The sequence below is a fragment of the Trachypithecus francoisi genome, unplaced genomic scaffold (genome assembly GCF_009764315.1).
Source record: "Trachypithecus francoisi isolate TF-2019V2 unplaced genomic scaffold, Tfra_2.0 Lachesis_group4, whole genome shotgun sequence".
Taxonomy (NCBI): domain Eukaryota; kingdom Metazoa; phylum Chordata; class Mammalia; order Primates; family Cercopithecidae; genus Trachypithecus; species Trachypithecus francoisi.
Genome location: NW_022681469.1, coordinates 4,260,860 through 4,284,509, shown reverse-complemented (window position 1 = coordinate 4,284,509; position 23,650 = coordinate 4,260,860). Strand labels below are relative to the sequence as shown.

Below are 23,650 nucleotides of genomic sequence, written 5' to 3'. Positions count from 1 at the left end.
AGTTTGGAGGACTAATGCTCTTAGATAATGAGAAATATTATAAAGCTATAGTTACTAAGACAGTGTGGTATTGTCAAAAGGATAGATAACAACCAGTGGGACAGGAGAGAGATTCCAGAAACAACTCTCTATGCAGGTCACTTAACCTGTGATGAAGGAGACACTGCTGCCTGTTGGGTTACATGCTGTTCATGGTCTTTTCATAAGTGGTACTAGGTCAATTAAATATTCCTTTGGGAAAAATTAAATCTTGACCCTTATTTCTTCCCATATACCAACATTAATTCCAGGGGATTTCTAGATCTTAACATTAAAAGTTAAAGTAATAAAGTGACTAGCAGATCAGAATCTATCTTCATGATATCAGAACAGGCAAAGATTTCTTAAACAAGTCGTAAGAAACAGTAACTGTAGGCTGGGCGTTGTGGCTCATGCCTGTAATCCTAGCACTTTGGGAGGCAGAGGCGAGTGGATCACGAGGTCAGGAGATTGAGACCATCCTGACCAATGTGGTGAAACCCCATCTCTACTAAAAATACAAAAATTACCTGGGCGTGGTGGCACATGACTGTGGTCCCAGCTACTTGGGAGGCTGAGGCAGGAGAATCTCTTGAACCCAGGAGGTGGAGGTTGCAGTGAGCCGAGATTGCACCGCTGCCCTCCACCTTGGTGACAAAGCAAGACTCCATCTCAGAAAAAAAGAAAGAAACAGTACCTGTAAAGAAAAGGGTAGATAATTTGGAATACATTAAAATGAGGAACTTGTACTTAGAAAAAGAGATTATTAAGAGAATGAAAAGACAAGCTACACAGTAGGATAATATATTTACAATACATATAACTAGTAGAGGACACTTTAACCCAGAATATACAAAGAACACTTAAAAAGAAAAAGACAGCAAATGGAAAAGGGCTTGAACAGGCACTTCACAAATAAAGATATTCAGATTTGAAATAAGCAAAGGAAAACATGCTCAATCTCATCAGGTATCAAGAAGATACAATGAGAGATGCAATATGATTTCCTCCACCTGAATGATTGATATTAAAAAAAATCATACTACCTAGTGTTAATGAGGATGTGGAGGAACTGGAACTCTTGTGCCCTGCTGGAGTTGTTGTAAACAGCACGTCCCTGAAGCCCAGTGTAACTATACTCTGTGACCCAGCAATTCCACCCCAGCCAAGCGCCCAACAGAACTCTCTACACATGTCCACAAAAGGACTTACGCACAAATTTTCTTAAAGCATTCTTCTTAGTAGACATAAACTGGAAATAATTCAAATGTCCACAAGCCACAGAATGGATAAATAGTATTCAGTTGTGCCACAGAATATTATATCATGATGAAAATGAACAAACAACTTTTATGTGGAGCAGCATCCATGAATCTCACTAACATAACATTAAACGAGGAAGCCAGACACAAAACTCATCTCTGCTGTTGGACGTCAGGATTGTGATTACTTCTTGGGGTATAGTGACTGGGAGGGAGCATTATGGTGGTTTCTGGAGTGATGGTAATGTGATATTTTCTGTTCTGGGTGGTGTTATGTGGAGGTATTCACTTATGATGTATGTTTTTCCGTATATATGTTGAATTTCATTTTTAAAATTTCATTAATAAAAATATGAGTGTTCATTATTCAAGGTTTTGCTGGTGACATTAAACTGTGTGACTCTCTGAGGATGTGGAACTGCTCTATTTTACTGTCTAAATAAAGTAGGTAGGCTCCAGAACCTGTTGTTTGATCTAACTAAACAGCCTTGACATCAGCCAAGGAGCTCACGTGGGGGATTCTGAAGTGGAACAGTAAGTAAGTGTTCAGACAAACAGCCGTGGCATTGATTTAGGGGCCCGCTGGGGCCTAATTTGAGGCAGATTCTGTACAAAACTCCACTTATCACCTGATTACCGATACAGCTCAACTCCGACTAGTGAACCACTGTTGGCTTCTGGGGTCCCCAGAAATCAGTGTCAGCTCCGAAGCAGTATCCCAGAACCCTTCTAACTTTGTGGCTAGTTCCCCTTCCCTTATACAAAGTTACTCAACCAATATCCACAGTTTCCTTTGGAGGAAATTTAAGAGAAAGAGTCATAGTTCTCTGGCATTATTAAAACAGAGAGTCTCTTTAAGTGTACCTAACTGCCCCTTTATTTAAATACTTCTTGGTTGGGCAAATTCAATAATTTCTGGGAACTAAGCGATTGGTCATGACTCCTAGGATAGCTCATAACAGGTCTCTATTGATCAGAAATAAATGTGGCTGTTATACAAATCAAGGAAGATCATATGGATGGGCCGATGTGGTCGGCTGTTACTGGTTCCCAGGAATCAGTGTCCCTCCCTGTGGAATATGTCCCCACCCTATTGACGTCAGGTGTAGCCCCCTGACTTTCTTTGGCCAATGAAAAATGAGAGAAGTTGATACATGTCACTGCTGGGGAGGCCCCGTAAGAGCCAGTGCAGGGGCTGTCATGCTGTCCTTCCGTGCCTGTGTGACTGTTGAAGTATGTGTGAAGATAGAGCCCCTGTTAGCCTGAATCCCTGAGTGACTACCTGGAGCAGCTCATGATGGAAATGGAATGTGTGTCAGAAGAAGTTGTAAGCCATGATGATTTCAATCTGTTGCTGCAATGTAATCTCACCACGAAATGCAAAACTGTAGATGCAAGCATGCAAATAAACAGGAGAAAAGCCAGCTCTCAATAGGTGAGGAAAACTAACCAGGGGCGGATCCTGCCAGCATCCAAGAGTAGCAGTGAGAGAAATCTGACATAGCTGACTCCATCTTGCTCCTTACCTCACAAGCTAACTGCCTTTCCTCATTCCCACATGTAGGCTGAGCTAACTATGGGAGGAATTTATAGTTTAAAGCAAGAATGATAACGGGCTGTATTAGTCCATTTTCATACTGCTGTGAAGAAATACCCAAGACTGGACAATTTATAAAGAAAAAGAGGCTTAATGGACTCACAGTTTCACATGGCTGGGGAGGCCTCACAATCAGGGTGGAAGGTGGAGGAGGAGGAAAGGCACGTCTTCCATGGCAACAGACAAGAGAGCATGTGCAGGAGAACTGCCCTTTACAAAACCATAGGATCTCATGAGACTTATTCACTATCATGAGAACAGCATGGGAAAGACCCTCCCCATGATTCAATTACCTCCCACGACATGTGGGGATCATAGGACATACAATTCAAGATGAGATTTGGGTGGGGACACAGCCAAACCATATTATAGTCCCTTCCCAAAACCCCCGAGGAGATAAGGAGGTTATACATACAAATAGCAATGTTCTGTTAAAAATGTATAGTAGTGTATTAGAGCAGGTAGTTAGGCAGACAAGAGCAGGGCAGGAGAGGCCCCCACACCCAAGAATGTTAGGTGACCATTAGGTGATGGTCAGTTGGTTATTAAGCTGCCTCTCTTTAAAATGGTAAGTGGTAGCAGCTGGCACCAGGGAAAGACCGTCTCCAGTAGATAGAAAACACCTGGAGCTGGTGGTCAGCGGCTTCCCAATATAATCTCAGGAGTTGGAGGAGCAGGCTGAAGCATGTGAACTGAGGCGAAACGGCAGAGCTTAACCAGCATATGACCTTCCTCTAGGAAAGCTCTAGGTAAGGGAAGAATGCCCCAAGCGAGCATGTGCACGACTTTCGTAAACACACTGCACATGGGGCCCCTCCCAAGTGCTGGCAGGCCATGTGCATGCAGACAGCCCACCCGAAGGGAAAATTCATGAAAGAAGAGACACAAACCTCAGAACCATACCAGTTTATAAAACCCCAAATCAAAGGCTGAACAGGGCACTTGGATCTCCCAAGTCACCCACTTGGCCATCTGCCATCTTGCAAGTGTACTTTACTTTCTTTCATTCCTGCCCTATAATTTTTTTTAATAAACGTTCATTTCTGCTCTAAAACTTGCTTTGGTCCCTCCCTCTGCCTTAAACATACTTCTGCCTCTTGGCCGAATTCTTTCCTCCAAGGAGGCAAGGATTGAGTTTGCTGTAGACCTGTATGGATTCGCTGCTGGTAAGGTGCATTGTGACCTGACCAAAGACAAATTTTGCATCTCCCTTGGACTCCTGCTGACACCTAGGTGTGTGTGGTCACCAGTCGTCTCCTGACCTCAACCTCCTACCTGTTCCCCCTTCCCCAATATAAAAAGAAGCTTGAGATTCCTGCCTTTTAAGATGGTTCTTTAGGACATTCATCTGCCATCTTCTCAGCTTGCTCACTCTCCAACCTAAAGTCCCTTTCCTTGCCCCCAGCACCTTGTCTCTTGACTTGCTGTCCTGCAGGGCGTGGTATGAGCTTTGGACTCAACTACACAAGCAGTACTGGAGACACTGGCCTAAATAAAATACAGCATTTCTTCCATACTCAAGCTTTCAAGATTCAAAGTCACTGGAAAGAGCATCTAATTTGTCAAACTTAGTGGTTTGAGGCAACAACTGCGATTTGTCTGAGTGTGTGTGTGTGTGTATCTTTTATACCTTTCTCTCTGTTTATACGGATATGTAAAACATAAAGATTTTGGCTCCCTTTTATTTACAAAACTAGACAACTAGTTCCCCAGTTAATATAATGATGAGGTCCAAAATATTCCACCCAAAAATATGACTATAGGAGACCAGAATGTGCCACCCCAAAATATGCCTTTTATGCATACAGATTATATGGAACTGATCATTTTGAGTAGCAGTGGACCCAAGAGAAACTGGAAAGCAGAATAGAAGTGACGCTTTTGTAAGAGATATCTGTGTCTGCAAAGGAAACTTCCAGTTGTAAGGGTGTCTTCCTCACTGCACTAGGAAGAGAAGGATGACTAAATCACTAGGGACTTTTTATTAATTGAAAAGGCACCACCTTAAATACGCAGAACAAACCTTTCCCTTGTTTAAGGTGCATTTCCTAGCCAGATTGCGTTAACTGGGCTTCTCTCCCATCCACTGCAACCTTCTTTTTCTGTTTCAGAGAACAATGGTATTTAAATCTGAAGTCAATGCTGCTTCTTTGAGATCTGTAGATGCTCTTTGACATATAATGAAGTTATCTCCCAGTAAACCCATCGTAAACTGAAAATATCGTAAGTCCAAAATGCATCTAATACACCTAACCTACCAACATCATAGCTCAGTCTCTCCTACCTTAAACCTGCTCAGAACACTTACATCAGTCTACAGCTGGACAGACACATCTAACACAAAGCCTATTTACCCTAAAGTGTTGGATATATTTTGTAATTTATTGAACACTGTACTGAAAGTAAAAAACAGAATGATTTCACATCAACAGCATCATAATGTCAGGAAATTTTCTTTCTTCTTTCTTTCTCTTTCTTTCCTTCCTTCCTTCCTTCCTTCCTTCCTTCCTTCCTTCCTTCCTTTCTTTCTTTTCTTTCTTTCTTTCTTCTTTTCTTTTGAGATGGAGTCTCACTCTGTCCCCCAGGCTGGAGTGCAATGGCACGATCTCGGCTCACTGCAACCTCAGCCTCCCAGGTTCAACCAATTCTTCTGCCTCAGCCTCCCAAGTAGCTGGGATTACAGGCACCGGCCACTACACCCGGCTAATTTTTGTGTTTTTAGTAGAGACGGGGTTTCACCATGTTGGACAGGCTGCTCTCAAACTCCTGACCTCAGGTGATCCACCCGCCTCGGCCTTACAAAGTGCTGAGATTATAGGCATGAGCCACCACACCTGGCCAAGGTAAAAAAATTTTCAGTCAAACCATCATAAGTTGGGGACCATCAGCAGAGGTTTACTAATTTCTTTGGGTATCTCCCATGTGTATAGGAGGAATATGTGTTATTAAAACTTCTGTTTGTTTTTCTTTTGTGTTGTGTTATGTGGAATCTCAGCTAAGAACACATAAAGGGTGAAAGAGAAAATTGTTTTTTTCTTCCCATATAATATCATGGCAAGTCACCAAATCAATATGGATATATTTAAATTTGAAAATAATTATAGGCTGGGTGCAGTGGCTCACACCTGTAATCCCAGCACTTTGAGAGGCCGAGATGGGTGGATCATTTGAGGTCAGGAGTTTGAGACCAGCCTGGCCAACATGGTGAAACCCCACCTCTACTAAAAATACAAAAATTAGCTGGGGATGGTGGCAGGTGCCTGTGGTCCCAGCTACTTGGGAGACTGAGGCACGAGAATCACTTGAACCCTGGAGGCGGAGGTTGCAGTGAGCTGAGATTGCACCATTGCACTCCAGCCTGGGTGAGAGAGCAAGACTCTGTCTCAAAAATAAACAAACAAACAAACAAATAATAATTACGAATTCCACAACATGGCTTTGCTGTAATTAATTGAACCAGAACCTGAATGCTCGCCAATGGGGCTGATTAGTTTTTGCCACCACAAACACTGCAATAAACATTTCGTTTTTGTACTGCCATAAGAACTGGTGCTTTTATTTCTATAAGACAGAATTCCTATTATTCCTGTCTTCTTTCCTGTTTCTCCCTTTTGGAGTGGAAATGTCTGTCCTAGGCCTGTCCCACCATGGAATTTTGGAAGCACATACACTGATTTTGTAGATTCACAGCTGGAGAGGAATTTTGCCTCGTTATGAATCCTACCTTGAGACTACCATATTTTATTTAGGTGATGACTAGATGAGACTTTGGACTTTAAACCTTAAAGTTGATGCTGGAATGAGTTACGACTTTTGGGGCTTTTGGGATGAAATGAATGTATTTTGCTTGTGAGAACAATATGAATTTTGGGGTGCTAGGGGCAGAATGGTATGGTCTGAGTCTTTGTGTCTCCTCAAAATTTATACGTTGCCATCCTAACCCCCAAGGTGATGGTAGTGGGGGGTAGTTAGATCCTGACAGTGGAGCCCATAGGAATGGGATTAATGTCCTCGGAAGAGAGGCCCCAGAGAACTCTCTGCCGTGTAATCATAGAGCAAGAAGGCATCAGCTATAAATAAGGAAACAGGTTCTCACCAGATACTGAATGTTCTGGCACCTTAATCTTGAACTTCACAGCCTTCAGAACTGTGAGAAATAAATTTCTGTCTTTATAAGCCACTTAGTCTATGGTATGTTACTATAGCAGCCCAAATGGACTAAGACACATACATACATACGCAAGTGTGTGTGAAAGTGAGAGAAAGATAGTGTAGCAAAATGTTTTGAGTTATGATATTGACATTCTCATTTTATTATTTCAAAGTTTCGGGAAGCTTGAAATTTTTTCTTTTTTTTTCTTTCTGTTTTGTTTTTATTTTGTTTTGTTTTTGAGATGGAGTTTCACTCTTGTTGCTCAGGCTGGAGTGCCATGGTGTGATCTTGGCTCACTGCAACCTCCACCTCCTGGGTTCAAGCGATTCTCCTGCCTCAGCTTCCCTAGTAGCTGGGATTACAGGCACATGCCCCCACGCCCAGCTAATTTTTGTAATTTTAGTAGAGATGGGGTTTCACCATGTTGGCCAGGCTGGTCTCGAACTCCTGACCTCAGGTGATCCGCCACCTTGGCCTCCCAAAGTATTCTTCATATTTTTAAATAAGTGGTTGAAAATAATCACAAGTTCCTCATTTGGCTAAAGGTTGCTGGAGGGGGTCATGAATCTGAATGAAACCATTTTAAACTGGACAATACTCAGCTGCATTTATTGCTGAAGTTTTTATTAAAGTATAATATATAAAGCAGGGCATAATGATAAGGCATAGTATATAATAAAGTGCACAAATCATAAGTGTACAGCTCAAAGAATTTTCACAGGGAGAATGTACCCGTGTAACCAGCAGGAAATAGAAACTCACCTGCCTCCTTTTCTGGTCACCGTTTCCCCAACAGGATAACAAACTGTCCTGATTTCTGATACTTTAGGGTCATTTCCCTGTTATTGAATTAATACAAATGGAATCACATATTAGGTCATATTTTGTGTCTAGCATCCTCTGATCAAAATGATGTCTGTGCGGTCCATCCATATTGCTGCGCAGGTGTGGCCACTCCATCCACACTGCTATAACACAGCCTTCCGTGGAGTAAAGACACCTCGGTGGTTTATCCACGTTGCTACTGATGGGCAGTTTTCAGTTTTTCTGTATTACAAATATGTGATTCTAAATAGTTGCGTATATACCATTTGGTGAATGGATGTATACATTGCTATAGGGTATAGATCCGGCTGTGGGATTGCTAGGTTGTAGCATATGCACATGTCTGGTTCTGACAGATGCTGCCAGTTTTCCAAAGTGGTACTGCTTCATGCTACCATGGGAATTCTATTGCCAGTCTTTTCCATTTTAGCCATTCTGGCAGATAAATAGTGAGATTGTACTGTAATTTTGATTTGCATCTCTTTGATTCATGGGGTTGAGGGCTTTGCCGTATGTTTATATGTCACACATGAAGTGTCTATTGTATTTTTGCTCATTTAAAAAAGTATCTTTTTTTTTCTAATAGCTTCCTGGCATGGAGACAGGGGCCTGTCTTTCCTTGATTAACCTGACTTTCTCCCTGGGGGTTCTGGCCTAGCAACTGCTGCTGAAGTTTTCAGTCCCTGTCACCTTCTGGGTGTCACATTTCTGAGGGGTTCAGGACACATTTTCACCTGAATCTTTTTTCCCCTAACATTTTCTCTACCTGGCATCAGAGCCTCTTCCATTTTTGTGGCTGGTTCAAATGCCTTTGACCTTGATCCACAGTATTTTCTCCCTTTTACAATTGATTCCGGGGTAGAACTAGCAGGGAAAACATCAAGCACTTGGAATTTAGAGTTTGAGATGTCATATTCTCCATAGTAATGCCATTGCTTCCTTTCTTTTCTTTTCTTTTTTTTTTTTTTTCTGAGACAGAGTCTCACTCTGTCCTGCAGGCTGGAGTGCAGTGGTACAATCTGGGCTCACTGCTACCTCCGCCTCCTGGGTTCAAGCGAGTCTCCTGCCTCAGCCTCCCGAGTAGCTGGGATTACAGGTGCATGCCACCACACCCGGCTATTTTTTTTTTTTTAGTGGAGACGGGGTTTCACTCTGTTAACCAGGATGGTCTCCATCTCCTGACCTCGTGATCAGCCGCCTTGGCCTCCCAAAGTGCTGGAATTACAGACATGAGCTACTGAATCTGGCCTTGTTTTCATTTATATAGGTTTATTTTTCTAGGTGAAGCACACCAAATTCTATAAAAGAACTATGGAAACCTCGAATGCTTTTCCTATAAGAAGTGCATTTTTGAAATGATAATACATAATCATTTCAAATACATGAGAAATACAGTATTATGAGAAATACATTAGTTCTGGTGACTCTGGAGACATTGAACCTAAATACTCCACAATTCAATTTCTCAAGCATTTTATGTATATTTGCATAGATTTTACACACACACACACACACACACACACACACACACACGAAGGTACCAGCAAGCCCCTACACTAGCCCTAGGCCTTCTGTCCCCAGGCTTCTTGTTATGCCAGATTATCTTGTTTTGGAATCACTGCTCACCTGCCATCCTTGCAGCCAGCTGCATTCTTGGTTAAAAATGACTGCAAAACAATACACAGGGCAGCAGATGGTTGTTGCATACATACATTCAGAGCATATACGGCACTCACTTAGCTATGCCATTACATTATTTTCCTGAGTGACGGAGCTTAACCTTGGAGAAATCTCATAATTCTCAGGGGTAGAACATGAGGCCTTGACCCAGTCTCATGGTTTCACTCCATTTTTATTCAGATGAGCATTAGTCACTGCTTCATGGGCCTCAAAGAATGTGTTTGCTTCCTCCTGGAAGATCTAGATAAAAGGGACAGTTAGGGGCAAAAATAAGAAAGTTACTATTGCCCTAATACTTGTCATGAATGAGAGGATGGTAGTCTTATGGGACAGTGAAAAGATGGGATAAGATTAAATGAGACAAAAATAAGGTTAGAACGTTAGATACAGACGCAATGTCTTTCTTTGGCTCAAGAGTGAGAACTCAGTCATTTACTGATGAAGGGGCAGTGATGTTCCTATTTGGGATGAGGATAAGAAATGAAAATGAACATGTAAAAGTCATCAGAGGAAGGCATGATTTAGGTGTTGAGAAATACTCTACTAGATAGAAATCTTAGCTATCCTCTTGCCTATGTGGGGGCCAAATGTTAGTGGGGCGACACTACCTATGGTAGCCATGGGCCGAGTCAGTGTTTATTTTCTTTCTTATTTTAATTAGTCTTTCAAACCAATTCCAAACTGCAAACACCAGTTGGGCCTGCACTTTGCGAGTGTAGCAGGTTTTTGCTGCCTGAGGAGGCTGTTCTTGCCTTCTGGTTATGGCTAGGTCTTCAGGTCCTCAGGTCTTCAGACAGCTCTTCCCAAGTTGGTGATGACCACTCAAGGTTGTCACACACAGTCAGCATCAGGCCTGTGGTTCCTGCCAGTCAGCATGGCTGGGGGAAGCTTGTTGATAGTGAGGTCAACCTTGTTCATGGCACTGACGATGGAAGAGACCCAAGAGATTATTTTGGAAATTTTTTTTTTTTTTTTTTTTTTGAGATGGAGTCTTGCTCTATCCCCCAGGCTGGAGTACAGTGGTGCAGTCTCGGCTCACTGCAAGCTCTGCCTTCCAGGTTCACACCATTCTCCTGCCTCAGCCTCCCGAGTAGCTGAGATTACAGGTGCCCACCACCACGCCCGGCTAATTTTTTGTGTTTTTAGTAGAAACAGGGTTTCACTATGTTAGCCAGGATGGTCTCGATCTCCTGACCTCATGATCCGCCCGCCTCGGCCTCCCAAAGTGCTGGGATTACAGGCATGAGCCACCATGCCCAGCCGGAAAATGGTTTTCAATTAGTTTAAGAATAAGATCTTAAGTAGAACTCCTATATGGACGGACAAAAACTAAAATGCTGTTGCTGACAGTGAGAGTGTTCGCTTGAAGCCTATTCTGATCAGAATCTCCACATCTGGACACTAGGGACCCTCAGAAAACAATCTGAAACATACTCTTGGAGTCCAACTTTACTTGTAGAGATGGTTAAACTTGGGTCCTCTTGGATAAGAGAGCCGGCTCACCCAAAGCAGTGCTCCTGGCTCCAATATTTCCACACCTGGCTGCCTAATGTCTGGGTATGGAAGTGCACCAGTGAAGCCCAGGTTGAGCGTTGAGCTGGGACACCAAGGCAACAAAGGATACCAGGAATGGCAGGGGAAAATGAAATGGGCATTCTCATGGGAAAGCCAACGTGTGAGCGTGGGAAGGAACATTTACTAGACAGAGACTGCGGTTAGGGCAAAAGTGAAGTCTTGAGTCTGGGGAAGATTCAAAATGAAGCAGTTGAGACAGTTGAGGCAGTCAGCGTCAGGGCAGTCTTGTGAGTCTGAATGACTGCTTTTAATGTCTGTGATGTTAGAAGCTCAACCTGTAGAAGAGCCTACAGGTTGTGCTGTCAGGGGTCAGGGTGCCTTAAAGAACTAGGCAGATATCACCCCCTTGCATGTGTGATACACACATGCAGATGACCAACTCCTTAGGATATGATTGGGGTCTTAGCATGAATGGACTCCATGAAACCCACCCCTACTATTGGAAAATGTGGCTAAAGTGTAGAGACCACTCATCATTGGCAAGCCATATTATGTATTCTTTTAAAGAAGAGTTTTGCATTGAGGAAAATCACAGCACCTTGAGAACAGAGCAGTATCAACCTCATTAGAAGGAACAGGGTAGCAGAGCTCATTGTGTTTTTGTCAGTTTCTTAGGACACTGTGATGAGATTTTGCTGCATTCAGGCTGTGATGCTTATTGCTGTCCGCAGGAGCATTTGATCCTTACCCCCACGCTGTGACTCCAAGGCAGGGCGGACACTCTTGTCCAGTTTTGTAAGTGAGAGGAGAGCATTTAGCGGTGGTCACAGAGCTAATCTGTCAGGGTCAGGGCTGGAATCCAGGCCGCAGGGCTGATGCTCTGTCCATGCGTCAGTGCTGACTTCCGGAGGAATCAGCGCCATGGCTACAATGCAGAGAGCAGGAGTAGAGAAGTCCTCCAGGGAGGGATTCGAAAACTCAGCTCATAGTTGCACCCTCTCAGTTGAGTGGAGATGACTCATGACATTAATATGGCAATCCTCTAACCATTCCCTACAGAGCTTGGCCTCTTCAAGAGTAACGTGTGCTTTGGGGTTAAGCTGTGCTCATCTAGAGCTCTTATTGAACCATGATTAATCACTCTTTCCACATTCACAACCTACAGGATCTGAACTTGACCCATTTTTAAAGCCGTTCACCCTGCATGGACTCCATGCATATTTGCACCGCACCAGCCTGCTGCCTCTCCTCACACCCGTCACTATCATGTCACACCATCCATCAGTTGCCTCCCCCCAGGTGCCAGTCCCCATTCCCTGCCAACATGCTACTTCTTCTTCTTCTTTTGTTTGTTTGATTCTGTTTCTTGTTTTTTTGAGGCAGGGTCTCACTCTGTTGCCCAGGCTAGAGTGCAGTGCAGTGGTGCTGTCACGGCTCACTGCAGTCTCGGCCTCCCCAGGGCTCAGAGGATCCTCCCACCTCAGCCTCTTGAGTGGCTGGGACTACAGGTGCGCACCACCATGCCTGGCTAATTTTTGTATTTTTTGTAGAGATGGGGTTTCGCCGTGTTGCCCAGGCTGGTCTCAAACTCCTGCACTGAAGTAATCTGCCCATCTCAGCCTCCCAAAGTGCTGGGATTATAGGCATAAACCACCACACCAGGTGCTACTTCCGACCTGAGAAGTGAGTTGAGCAACTGTTGGAAATCTAGCCCAAGGAGACTTGGAGTAAGAGTCCAAAGAGTCAGCTTTCTTCCTGATCTCGGCGGTGTTTCTGGTGTCACACCTTCCGAATAAGTCACGTGCTGAGTTACGATTTGCTGGACACACACGTCTCGGAGAATACAGGTCACTCCAAAGCACTCTGTGGCTTACATTTTTAACTGTGGATTGTGCTTTGAAACTTCAAGGGTGTAAAGATATTTGATTCACTCTGATTTCAACTTTTATTTTAAGTTCTGGGGTACATGTACAGGATGCACAGGTTTGTTACATAGGTAAATGTGTGCCATGGTGCTTTGCTGTACAGATCATCCCATCGTATAGGTATTAAGCCCAACATCCACTAGCTCTTCTTCCTGATGCTCTCCCTCCCGCCACCCTCCACCCCCCATCCTCCGAGAGGCTCCGTTGTGAGTTGTTCCCCCCATGGGTCTGTGTGTTCTCGTTACTCAGAATCGGTGATGTGTCTTGGTAGTACTGTGTCTAGTCTTAGGACAATGCTGTCTTCTGGGCTGTGGAAGGAGAGAAATTTTGCCCAGATTCGTGGTCATGTCACGTGGAGCTTTGTCCCCATCAGGACTGTTTCTGTTCACTTTTCCAGGGGCACAGTGTGTGTGTTATATATGCCTGAACCTTGTTCCAGGGAGAAGATGACAAGAATTAATGAGAACAAGTCTCTACAGACTACGTGCGTCTGTTCCTTTGAATCTTTTATCTACAAAGTTTTCATGTGTTGATACCAAATATATTAAAGTATATTTTGGCTAAAAAGTGTTTTTGAAGGAAGAGATATGGAAAAGATAATTACTAGAATAGAATGGGTTCTAGATATAATCACAGTATCTATGCTTAGAAGAACCAGAGGCTTTCTGTCCATTGGGGCCCAGGGCCAAATGTCACTTCCTAATGTCTGTCGTCTTTCACAAACCAGCAATTTTTCCAAAGAATAAGAGAACAAATATGAAAATAGGTTATGAGTCTTGCCCCTGAGTGTCATCTGAAGGGGACCATGTGTCATGGTGGTGAGTATGTGAAATTATGTTATGCCAATCGATTTAGTTTTATGTAAGTTTGAAATTTTCCAAAATAGAAAATTAAAAAAGAAAAAAATCAGAAATGCATTGTTAAAGGGAGCAGAAACAACCTTGAAAAGTTTTTTTTTTGTTTTTTGTTTTTGTTTTTTTGAGATAGGGTCCTGCTCCATTACCCAGACTGGAGTGCAGTGGCGTGATCTTGGCTCACCACAGCCTCTGCCTCCCAGGCTCAAATGATCCTCCCACCTCAGCCTGCTGACTAGCTGGGTCTACAGGCACGCACCACCACACCTAGTTAATTTTTGTGCATATATATTTTTTGTAGAGACAGGGTTTCACCACATTGCCCAGGCTAGTTTTGAACTCGTGGGCTCAAGCATTCTGCTGGCCTCCACCTCCCAAAGTGTGAGATTACAGGTGTGAGCCACCGCACCCAGCCCATTCTTGAAAAGTTGGAAGCTGTGGTAGGTAGGATAGAGAGGATGAAAGAAAAATGACACATTGAATTGGGCTCCTGCTCTGAATGGAAATTATGGGGTCCCAGAGAGGAAACGACTGTCAGAGACATGGTTGACAAAATTTATGTAATAGGCTCTAGGGAAAGAGACAATCAAAGCATTTTGATCCCAGGGTCCCAGGAGGTAGCTTGTCAATTATGGAACCTTAGGAATAGAACATATGGGCAATCTAATAAGGTGTTAACTTTAATAATAATAATAAAAATGTTTCTGGGTCTGGTGGACAGAAATTAGACTCAAGTTGGCACAGCTGAGTTTTTGTTTTTGATGGAGTTTTGCTCTTGTCACCCAGCCTGGAGTGCAATGGCGCGATCTCTGCTCACTGCAACCTCTACCTCCCCGGCTCAAGCGATTCTTCTGCCTCAGCCTCCTGAGTAGCTGGGACTACAGGCGGACACCACCACACCTGGCTAATTTTTGTATTTTTGGTAGACATGGGGTTTCACCATGTTGGCCAGGCTGGTCTCGAACTCCTGATCTCAGGTGATCGGCCCGCCTCAGCCTCCCAAAGTGCTGGGATTACAGGCGTGAGCCACTGCACCCGGCCTACAGCTGAGTTTCAAAGTCCCTCACTGGACCTGCTCCTGGTCCTGGGGCCTCTTGATTGAATAGAAGGTTGGGCCCCTTTGGGGAAATTCCCCACAATGTGGCCATACCTGCAAACTACACATCCCCCTTCAAAGGTCTTCAGGGAGACCCCTGACCCTCACCAGCATGCAGGGGCAATGCGCACCCCGGCAGGACGTGTAGGCACTGGCTGTGGGGAAGTTCCCTTTCTCCGGGGTCTGGTTCTGACCTCAGCTGCGGCTCAGCAGGACGGTTTCCTGCACCCCACAGCGTGGCACTGCACACTCTCTCCACCCTCCTGCCTCAGGGCTTGCTCCACAGCCATGAGGACGGAGGACTTCGCCTGCACCTGCACACAGAAGCCTCCCAGAAGCAAGGTGGTGACACCTTGGGAGCAAACATCAACCAATGGGGTGCAGGAGCCAGTAGGCGAGTGTTGTGGCCTCGTGCCCTTCAGGGATGGACTTTAGGGGGAGCACACCCGGCTTGTCCACAGTAGACACCAGCTCTCCAGTGTCTTTTTTTCTGAGATGGAGTCTCGTTCTGTCGCCCAGGCTGGAGTGCAGTGATACGATCTTGGCTCACTGCAACCTCCACCTCCCAGGTTCAAGCGATCCTCCTGCATCGGTCTCCCAAGTAGCTGAGATTACAGGCACCTGCCACCACACCTGGCTAATTTTTGTGTTTTTAGTAGAGACAGGATTTCACTGTATTGGCCAGGCTGGTCCTAAACTCCTGACCTTGTGATCCACCTGCCTCAGCCTCCCAAAGTGCTGGGATTACAAGCATGAGCCACCACACGTGGCCTTCTCCAGTGTCTTTTTATTGGCTCCTCCTTCCTCACACCCACTCTCTCTGCTTCCCTGCTCCTGCTTTCAGAGATCACCTCCCAAATGAACTACTTATACCCAATGTTCTGTCTCATAATTTGCTGGGGGCAGGGTGACCCAAATAAGAAACTGTATCTGCACTAACGTGGCTCTCTGGGGCTTCTGCCTACCACCATGCTCTGCCAGTCAGAGTGGGGATTATGGAGGTCAGGAGATAAAATCTTGGCCCAAGTCCATCCTGCTGTGGGCCCAGTGAGCACACAGACTCAAACCGTGGCTGCCCCTACCCCATTCCTGAATGCTTAGAATAGAGACGCTTAATCAGCTGCAGCATATCCACATCAGCTCCCTCATCTGTGAAGTAAAAATTGGTGTGAAAAAGAAGGGCTAAGTAAAATCCTGTGAAACTGTCCCTGTAGCACCTCTGTAATCCCAAGGGAATTATGGAGCTTAGCATGCAAGGAGTCAGTTCCTAAGGTATCACTATTTAAATCATCTGCTTAGCTGGCATAAAAGATGAGTGAATGGGTCTTGGGTAATCAATGTGGATTATGGTGATAGCAGCTGTGGTCCCAGATGCCTTATTTTTGGTGGAGTAAATAAACATAAACCCTGGAACCTGGTATGCAGTAATCGAGTTGGCAAAAACAAACAAACAAACAAACACAAACAACCCACTTTGACCTTCATTTTGTTATGTCATGGTTTTGTCAATTCTTCTGCCCTCTATATTATATCGTCTTGAAGGAACTTGACATCCCAAATAATACCAGATGGTCATTACATTGATAACGTGATTCCAACTGCACCTGCTGAGGAGGAATTAGCAAATACAACAGAAATCCCAAAAAAATATGCTTGCCAGAAGACGAGACATGAGCCCCAAGAGATGTTTCTGGAAGGACATCTAGTAGCATGGGGTATATTAGAATATCCCCTCTAAAGTGAAAGGATACCACCTTGAAGAAAGTGGTACAATGCTTGTCCTAGAACTAGGGCTACATTTCTCTAGCCCATTTTCCAAGTAACTGTTGCACCAGGCTCCTGTTAACTTGATAGGAACGGCACCAAGTTTAAGAGGCCAAAGATGAGACCCAGAGCCAGCAAATGAGAGTTGGGGTTACTGAGGGGAATTTACATACAGGGTGGCCCATGGTTGCAGGCAGGGAGGAGAACTGCTACTGGCCACGGAAAGCATGCAGTTTACAGGACATTTTCACAACACCCTCTGCGAACCCCCCAATAGCTGAGATGGTCTCAGTTAATTTAGAAGTTTATTTTGCCAGGGTTGAGGACGCCTGCCCGTGACACAGCCTCAGGAGGTCCTGATGACATGTGTCCAAGGTGGCCAGGGCACAGCTTGGTTTTACACATTTTAGGGAGGCGTGAGACATTAATCAATATATGTAAGAAGGACAATGGTTCTGTCCAGAAAAGCAGGGACAACTCGAAGCAGGGAGGGGGCTTCCCGGTCACAGGTAGGTGGGAGACAAGTGGTTGCATTCTTTTGAGTTTCTGATTGACCTCTCCAAAGGAGGCCATCATGCGTCTATCTCGGTGAGCAGAGGGATGACTTTGGATAGAGTAAGAGGCAGGTTTGCCCTGAGCAGTTCCCAGCTTGACTTTTCCCTTTAGCTTAGTGATGTTTGGGTCCCAAGACTTTCCTTTCACACCTCCTTCTAGCAACCTCTACCTGGAAACCTCCATGTAACCCAAAACAAAGGGGCTTGAACCCCTGCATTGCCTCTGTTCTGTGGGACAGTTCAGGTGCTCAGATATTCCTCATAGCCAAGGAATGAATCTCCAGATTGTCCACACTCACCACTCTGAACACACATTCAGGTGTGTCTGCCGTACGGGGTCATTCTTAGGGTCAGCTTAAGTTACATTATTGCTATCAGGTGTATCTACCCTAAGTAACTAATAAGGCTGCCAGTTTTAAGGGAAAGAGAGAGTAAGAGAGAGGTCTTCAGTAAGTCCGAATTGCAGTGAAAGCAACCTAACTAATCATTGCAAACAGGTGGATCGATCAGAAGCCAGAATCATCAAGGTGGCACGCATGGAAGCATTCAATTATTAAACAGAAATAGCCTGGGAGTCTAGGCACTGAGCACATCAGAATGCTAAGCAAATGCCATGGGCAGATGACTCAGGCCCCCCTGCTGCCTGCTCCTATCACCACAGCCTCTCCCTGCACTCACACCTATTGCCTCATGGCGTTTTCACTATTGATCAGTTAATAGAAAAAGTGTGGCCTCTTCACTGCAGGGTCTGTGGCATGTGTTGGCACCCACTGGCAGAGGGCCATTGCTGCCTTAAGGCCCCAATTAGGTGTGATTCTGTAACACAGGAATCAATGACCATCTTCCCATGGGACAAAATTTCCAGAAGTAAATCTCTTTGCTGGCTTTGCCTGAAAGAAAAGGTAGGTGGAGGTATGGACCCACAATAGCTCCAGGGGCCTGATTGAATGAGCAGGTAGCCCAAACCCCCTCATTGCCCATCACAGTTCCACCACAGCCACTGCCCCAGTTCCTGCTATGGCATTGTTGGAGCTCCCATATGATCAGTGAAGGAGGAGGAGAAACCTGAGCTTGTCTGATGATTCACTTGGCTCATTATATGGGTGCAAATGCATGACAGCTGTGTTACAGTCATATTCAGGGATGCCCTTGAAAGACTGCAGATAGAAGAACTTTTCCCAATGGTTGAAGCTATTTAAGTAGGGCACCTGGTATATTGTAAGACATATAAGTTCAAATGCTGCCTTGACACCTTTGGGCCTCCAGGGCTCCAAGGTCTAACCCCTGAGGTCCTCTTCTTTCCCCAGATACTCATATCTCCACCCCTCAGTGGGAAAGACTCCTACCCAGGTAGTTCTCCCAGCAGGTGGGTGGGCTGCATCCCACCTGGCCCTCAACATAATGGGTTCCACCTTCCAGCCAACTATTGTAATTATTCAAACAGGCTGTTCACATTCTCCTCCTGGAATGAGCCACCACAAACCCTCCTTATCAATCTGCCCACCCACTGTCACTACAAAGCCTGCTTCCCCCTCCCCCGACCAGGGCACTCTGCTCCCAAGTGCAGCCTCATGTGGCACAGGGACCTCCTCCCTGGGCTGTGAGTCTATGTGACTGAGAAACTGCCATGGATCATGCCTGTCTAGGGCCAGGTGTCACGTGTTCTGCCATCTTATACTGTTTAGGGCAGGGTATCACTTTCTCATCACTGGGGTGAAGAAGAGGCAACCAAAGTACCTAGTAATCCACTGAGTGTGGCCTGATGTGAGGATACGTGGATTGGTGGTCTCCGGTCACGGGGCTGGAAAGAAAAGGACTCCACTTCTGGGTCCTCATTGTAGCTGGGAACAGGCAAGTGCTGCTGGCTGGGGCAGGTATGATTCCCAAGGGTCCAGACCCCTCAGGAACTGAGGTTCAACGGACACCACCAGGTAACCTGCTAAGGTGAGAGCTGAGGGTGAGGGGAATTTAAAAAGCTTTAATAACACCGGGCGATCCTGGGCGCACTGATCCTCAACATGTGTGGGCCTTCTGCTTTTGGTTGTATTCAGCCCTTAAGGAGATGGCTGTGGGTCTCTCTGGGAAAGGACTAGGGGAATTGTGATGGCGTATACGAGACATGATATTGCTGGGTCCTTCCTGCTAGGACCCGACCTCCTTTTTAGTCAGTGGGTTCTAGCTGTGGAAATTGGTCTCAGTCTGCAAGGGATTGTGGCTTTTAGGTTTTTCTGATTTGGGTGGTAGAAGTCAAAGCAGCACCCTGGCTGCTGGCCTGCTTATTTTGGCCTTGGGGGTGCCATGCTCTCTTAATCCTCTCCCCATATCCCAGGGGGTCAAGCACCCTTGGCCACAGCTCCTTGGCATTATGGTCACTGTGAGCCTCTAGCTTCTGGTGACCAAGTGCCTCTGCCTGGCCCCTGCCACTTGACACGACATCATCTGCATGGGTATTTATGAACTCAGGGTGTGTGTGATCCATGGATATTTGTGAACTCACGGTGCATGTGATCCGTGGATACTTGTGAACTCAGGGTGTGTGTGATCTGCCGCTCACCATCATTCTTGGCCTCCGAGGGGATCTACCACTAAGCTTTTCACTAGTTCTTTCTTGAAGGCCTCGGTGAAGGGGGCTTCCTCTGGGCCCCCCAGGAATGTAATCCTCTGAATCTTCCAGCCTTACATAATCTCTCTGTCCCAGAAACCCACTTCCCTCAGCCTTTTATTCCTTCCTCTCCCATCTGCCAAGGCAGCTCGGGATTCCCACAACTAATTACCGATCACTTTCCCCAGGCTGCTGATAGCCACACTGGTGGTGAATGCCAAACCCCATGGTGTCCTTCCTGGTTCCGTGTCCTGAGACAGTGCCCCTAAATCTACAAGTTCTTTCTTTTTTAGGTGTTTTATTTTTCCACAGGTTATTGGGGTACAGGTGGTATTTGGTTACATGAGTAAGTTCTTTAGTGGTGATTTGTGAGATTTTGGTGCACCCATTACCCAAGCAATATATGCTGCATCCTATTTGTAGTCTTTTGTCCCTTACCCCATCCCACTCTTCCCCCCAAGTCCCCAAAGTCCACTGTATCATTCTTATGCCTTTGTGTCCTGGTAGCTTAGCTCCCACATATTAGTGAGAACGTACGATGTTTGGTTTTCCATTCCTGAGTTAATTCACTTAGAGTAATGGTCTCCAGGCCAGGCGCAGTGGCTCATGCCTGCAATCCCAGCACTTTGGGAGGCTGAGGTAGGTGGATCACCTTAGATCAGGAGTTTGAAACCAGCCTGGCCAACATGGTAAAACCCTGTCTCTACTAAAAATACAAAAAAATAGCCGGGAGTGGTGGCAGGTGCCTGTAATCCCAGCTATTTGGGAGGCTGAGGCAGAAGAATCGCTTGAACCCGGGAGGCGGAGGGTGCAGTGAGCCGAGATCGTGCCATTGCACTCCAGCCTGGGCAACAGCAGCAAAACTCCATCTCAAACAAACAAACAAACGAAAAAAGAATAGTCTCCAATCTCATCCAGGTCACTGAGAATGCCATTCATTCCTTTTTATGGGTGAGTAGTATTTTATCATGTATATATACACCACAGTTTCTTTATCTACTCATTGATGTGCATTTGGGTCGGTTCCATGATTTTGCAATTGTGAATCGTGCTGCCATAAACATGTCCTGAGAGAGTGCTCCCAAATCTACAAGTTCATCCTTATTCAGTTTTATATCTGCTCCAGCAGATGACATTTGTCAATCTCCCTCAAAATCTCGTCCCTGGGGTCCTCCCTTCATTCTTGCTGGAATCTTGTAGACACTCCTTGCAAATCCTTCAGTTATAGACATTTTCTCCCTTATCAGGCCTAGTCAGGTAATGCTACCTCTTAACCCTGGTTTTAGTCCTGAAGCCAGGAGAAGGGGAGGGAGCAGAGCCTGAGGGAGTGGCTGTCGCCTCGGGGTGGAGTGGGGTAGAGACACCTGCCACAGCTCCCAGGCTGGAGGAAGAGCTAGGGAAGGGGTGGGAGCAACTTATGCAAGCTCTGGGCTTCAGGGTGTCCTCAAGGACCATCATTCTTTTCTTTGCAAGAAACAGCTTATGTAAAAATGTATTTCTCTGTATGGCTTTTCCTCAACAGTATAGTCAGCCATTTGAATACTGGGGCCATCCTCCAAAAAGCCAGATGGTTCTAGTAACTGAAGACAGATTTGACCTCACAAAATGCCAAACTTGTTCTCGCTTTCACCCCACTGCCAAAGAGGAGGAAATGCCTATTATAAAAGTAGCTTTCTGAAATGTGCCTGGTAAACTGCAGATGCAGCTTATTGGCCTGGTTAAAAAAAGGCAGGGGAAAAAGGGCCTTGGTTAGTCCCCAGCCCTCTCCCCACACATTGCTGTTTTCTTTCACTTTAATTCAGATACCTGAGGAATGCTAGAGGCAAAAGCAAACCAAGAATAACTGTGGTTTGTGTACCTGGTCTATGAGTGAAAGATACTTGGCTATTAACAAGAAATGTTACACATCCCACTGTTAGACACTTCCCAAGATAATAATTTAATGTTATGAATATAATGACTCTTTGAAGATTCATGTTTAGCCTCTTACATCATGGGACATTTCTAAGTTGAGACAAATAAGAAAGTAGAGACAAATAATTTCTATTCTAGAATAAGATACTTCAAGTAATCTCATCTCAATAATTTACTCAGTTTAGGCTAGTGAGTAACTTTATCCAATAAATAGGTACAGTCATGTGTCACTTAACAATAGGGGTATGTTCTGAGAAATGCACGGTTAAGCGATTTTGTTGTTGTGCAAACATCATAGAGGTATTTATACAAATCTATATGGGATAACCTATTATACCTTAGGCTGCATGGGATAGCCTATTGCTCCTATGCCGTGAAGGTGTACAATGTTAATACAATGTTAGTACAATGTTAGTACAGCATTACAGGTGAGTAATATGTTGTGCTATTAGGACTCATTAGGTGATAGGACTTTTTTTTTTTTAGCTCCATCATAATCTTATGGGACCATCATTGTGTATGTGGTCCATTGTTGACTGAAGCGTCATTTTGTGGCACATGCATTTTGATTTTTTCTTCAGAAGATGAACTCTCCTAGGCTATGTATTTTATGTTTATCAAAGCATTTGAACTTGCTGAATACTGCAATAGGTGTTCAGTGTGTTTACAATCGAGACCTCAACCGATCCTTCAGGGGCTTTGAGAAGGAGTTGCTTATTGGAACTGTCCCAGATTGAGGCAAGGAAGCTGAGAATCTATATCCCTGCATCAGTCAGTCACTGGTTTCAGGTCACCTGCTGGGATGGGACATTGGCAAGGCTGTTTTATGCAGCAGAGCTCAATTCCCAATGAGGGACGTAGCTATGAGCCATCAACAGCTGATACTCAGAGTCTAGGGAAGGAAGAATCTGTGCAGAGGGACAAAATATCTGGACAAAATACCATAGCGTCCACTGCAGTCCACTCGTTATACTCCCAAGACCACTTGCTTCTCACAGTGAGTTCTTTCCATCCAGGGTTCTGGTTGGTGGGATAAGGCATGACCCTCACTGTTGCAGCTGGTATCAAGTCTGACAGATACTCATCATCTCCCTTCTCTACTACCTGCCTGTGTTTTCCTGCACCTGTGCTAGCATCTCTGTTGACCTTGATGTCAGAATCATCCATGAGGTAAGACCCTCATCCCTGAGGGATCTGACCCACTGGTTACCGAGGTCTTTTCATGCCATGACTGCCACATCTATGTATTTATATTCTGGAGAATGACATGTCCACACTAATCACTTGGCTTCCAAACACATCTGACATGGTTTGGCTGTGTCTCCACCCAAATCTCACCTTGAATTGTAGCTCCTGTAATCCCCACATGTTGTGGGAGGGACCCAGTGGGAAGTGCTTTCATCATGGGGGAGGTTTCTCCTGTGCTGTTCCCGTGATAGTGAGTGAGTCTCGGAAGATTTGATGGTTTTATAAGCATCTGGCATTTCCCTGCTGGCACTTCTCTCTCCTGCTGCCTTGTGATGAAGGTTGTGTTTGCTTTCCCTTCTGCTGTGATTATGCATTTCCTGAGGCCTCTCCAAACATGCGGAACTGTGAATCAGTTAAACTTATTTTCTTTATAAATTACCCAGTCTCAGGTATTTCTTCATAGCAGCATGAGAATGGGCTAATGCAACATCCTTCTCTGCTCCCTCCATAGCTGCACCCTGCCACCTCCTCATGATCAGTTATCCCTGTCAGGTTGATGACTCTTGTCTTTGCCTGCTAGTCTCTTGGCATGAGCAGCCCAAAGTGAACAAATTACATTGAACTATTGCTATGGCATCTGATGGGAGCTCTGTCTCTCTAGGAACCAGAACCTCTAGACCCACAGAGCCTAAAGTTGCATAGA

General features: G+C 45.1%; 1 protein-coding gene across 2 annotated transcripts in view; it reads left to right on the top strand.

Annotated features, from left to right (window-relative positions):
- Nucleotides 1-23,650, top strand: part of HTR5A (5-hydroxytryptamine receptor 5A) — a 75,927-nt gene that overhangs the window by 31,507 nt on the left and 20,770 nt on the right. Inside the window, exon 3 of one of the 2 annotated variants that reach the window (XM_033194828.1) lies at nt 22,776-22,929. The exons of the other annotated variant lie outside the window; for it this stretch is intronic. The gene's annotated coding sequence lies outside the window, so the exon portion shown is untranslated. The remainder of the gene's footprint in view (nt 1-22,775; nt 22,930-23,650) is intronic. 2 annotated transcript variants of the gene reach the window in all.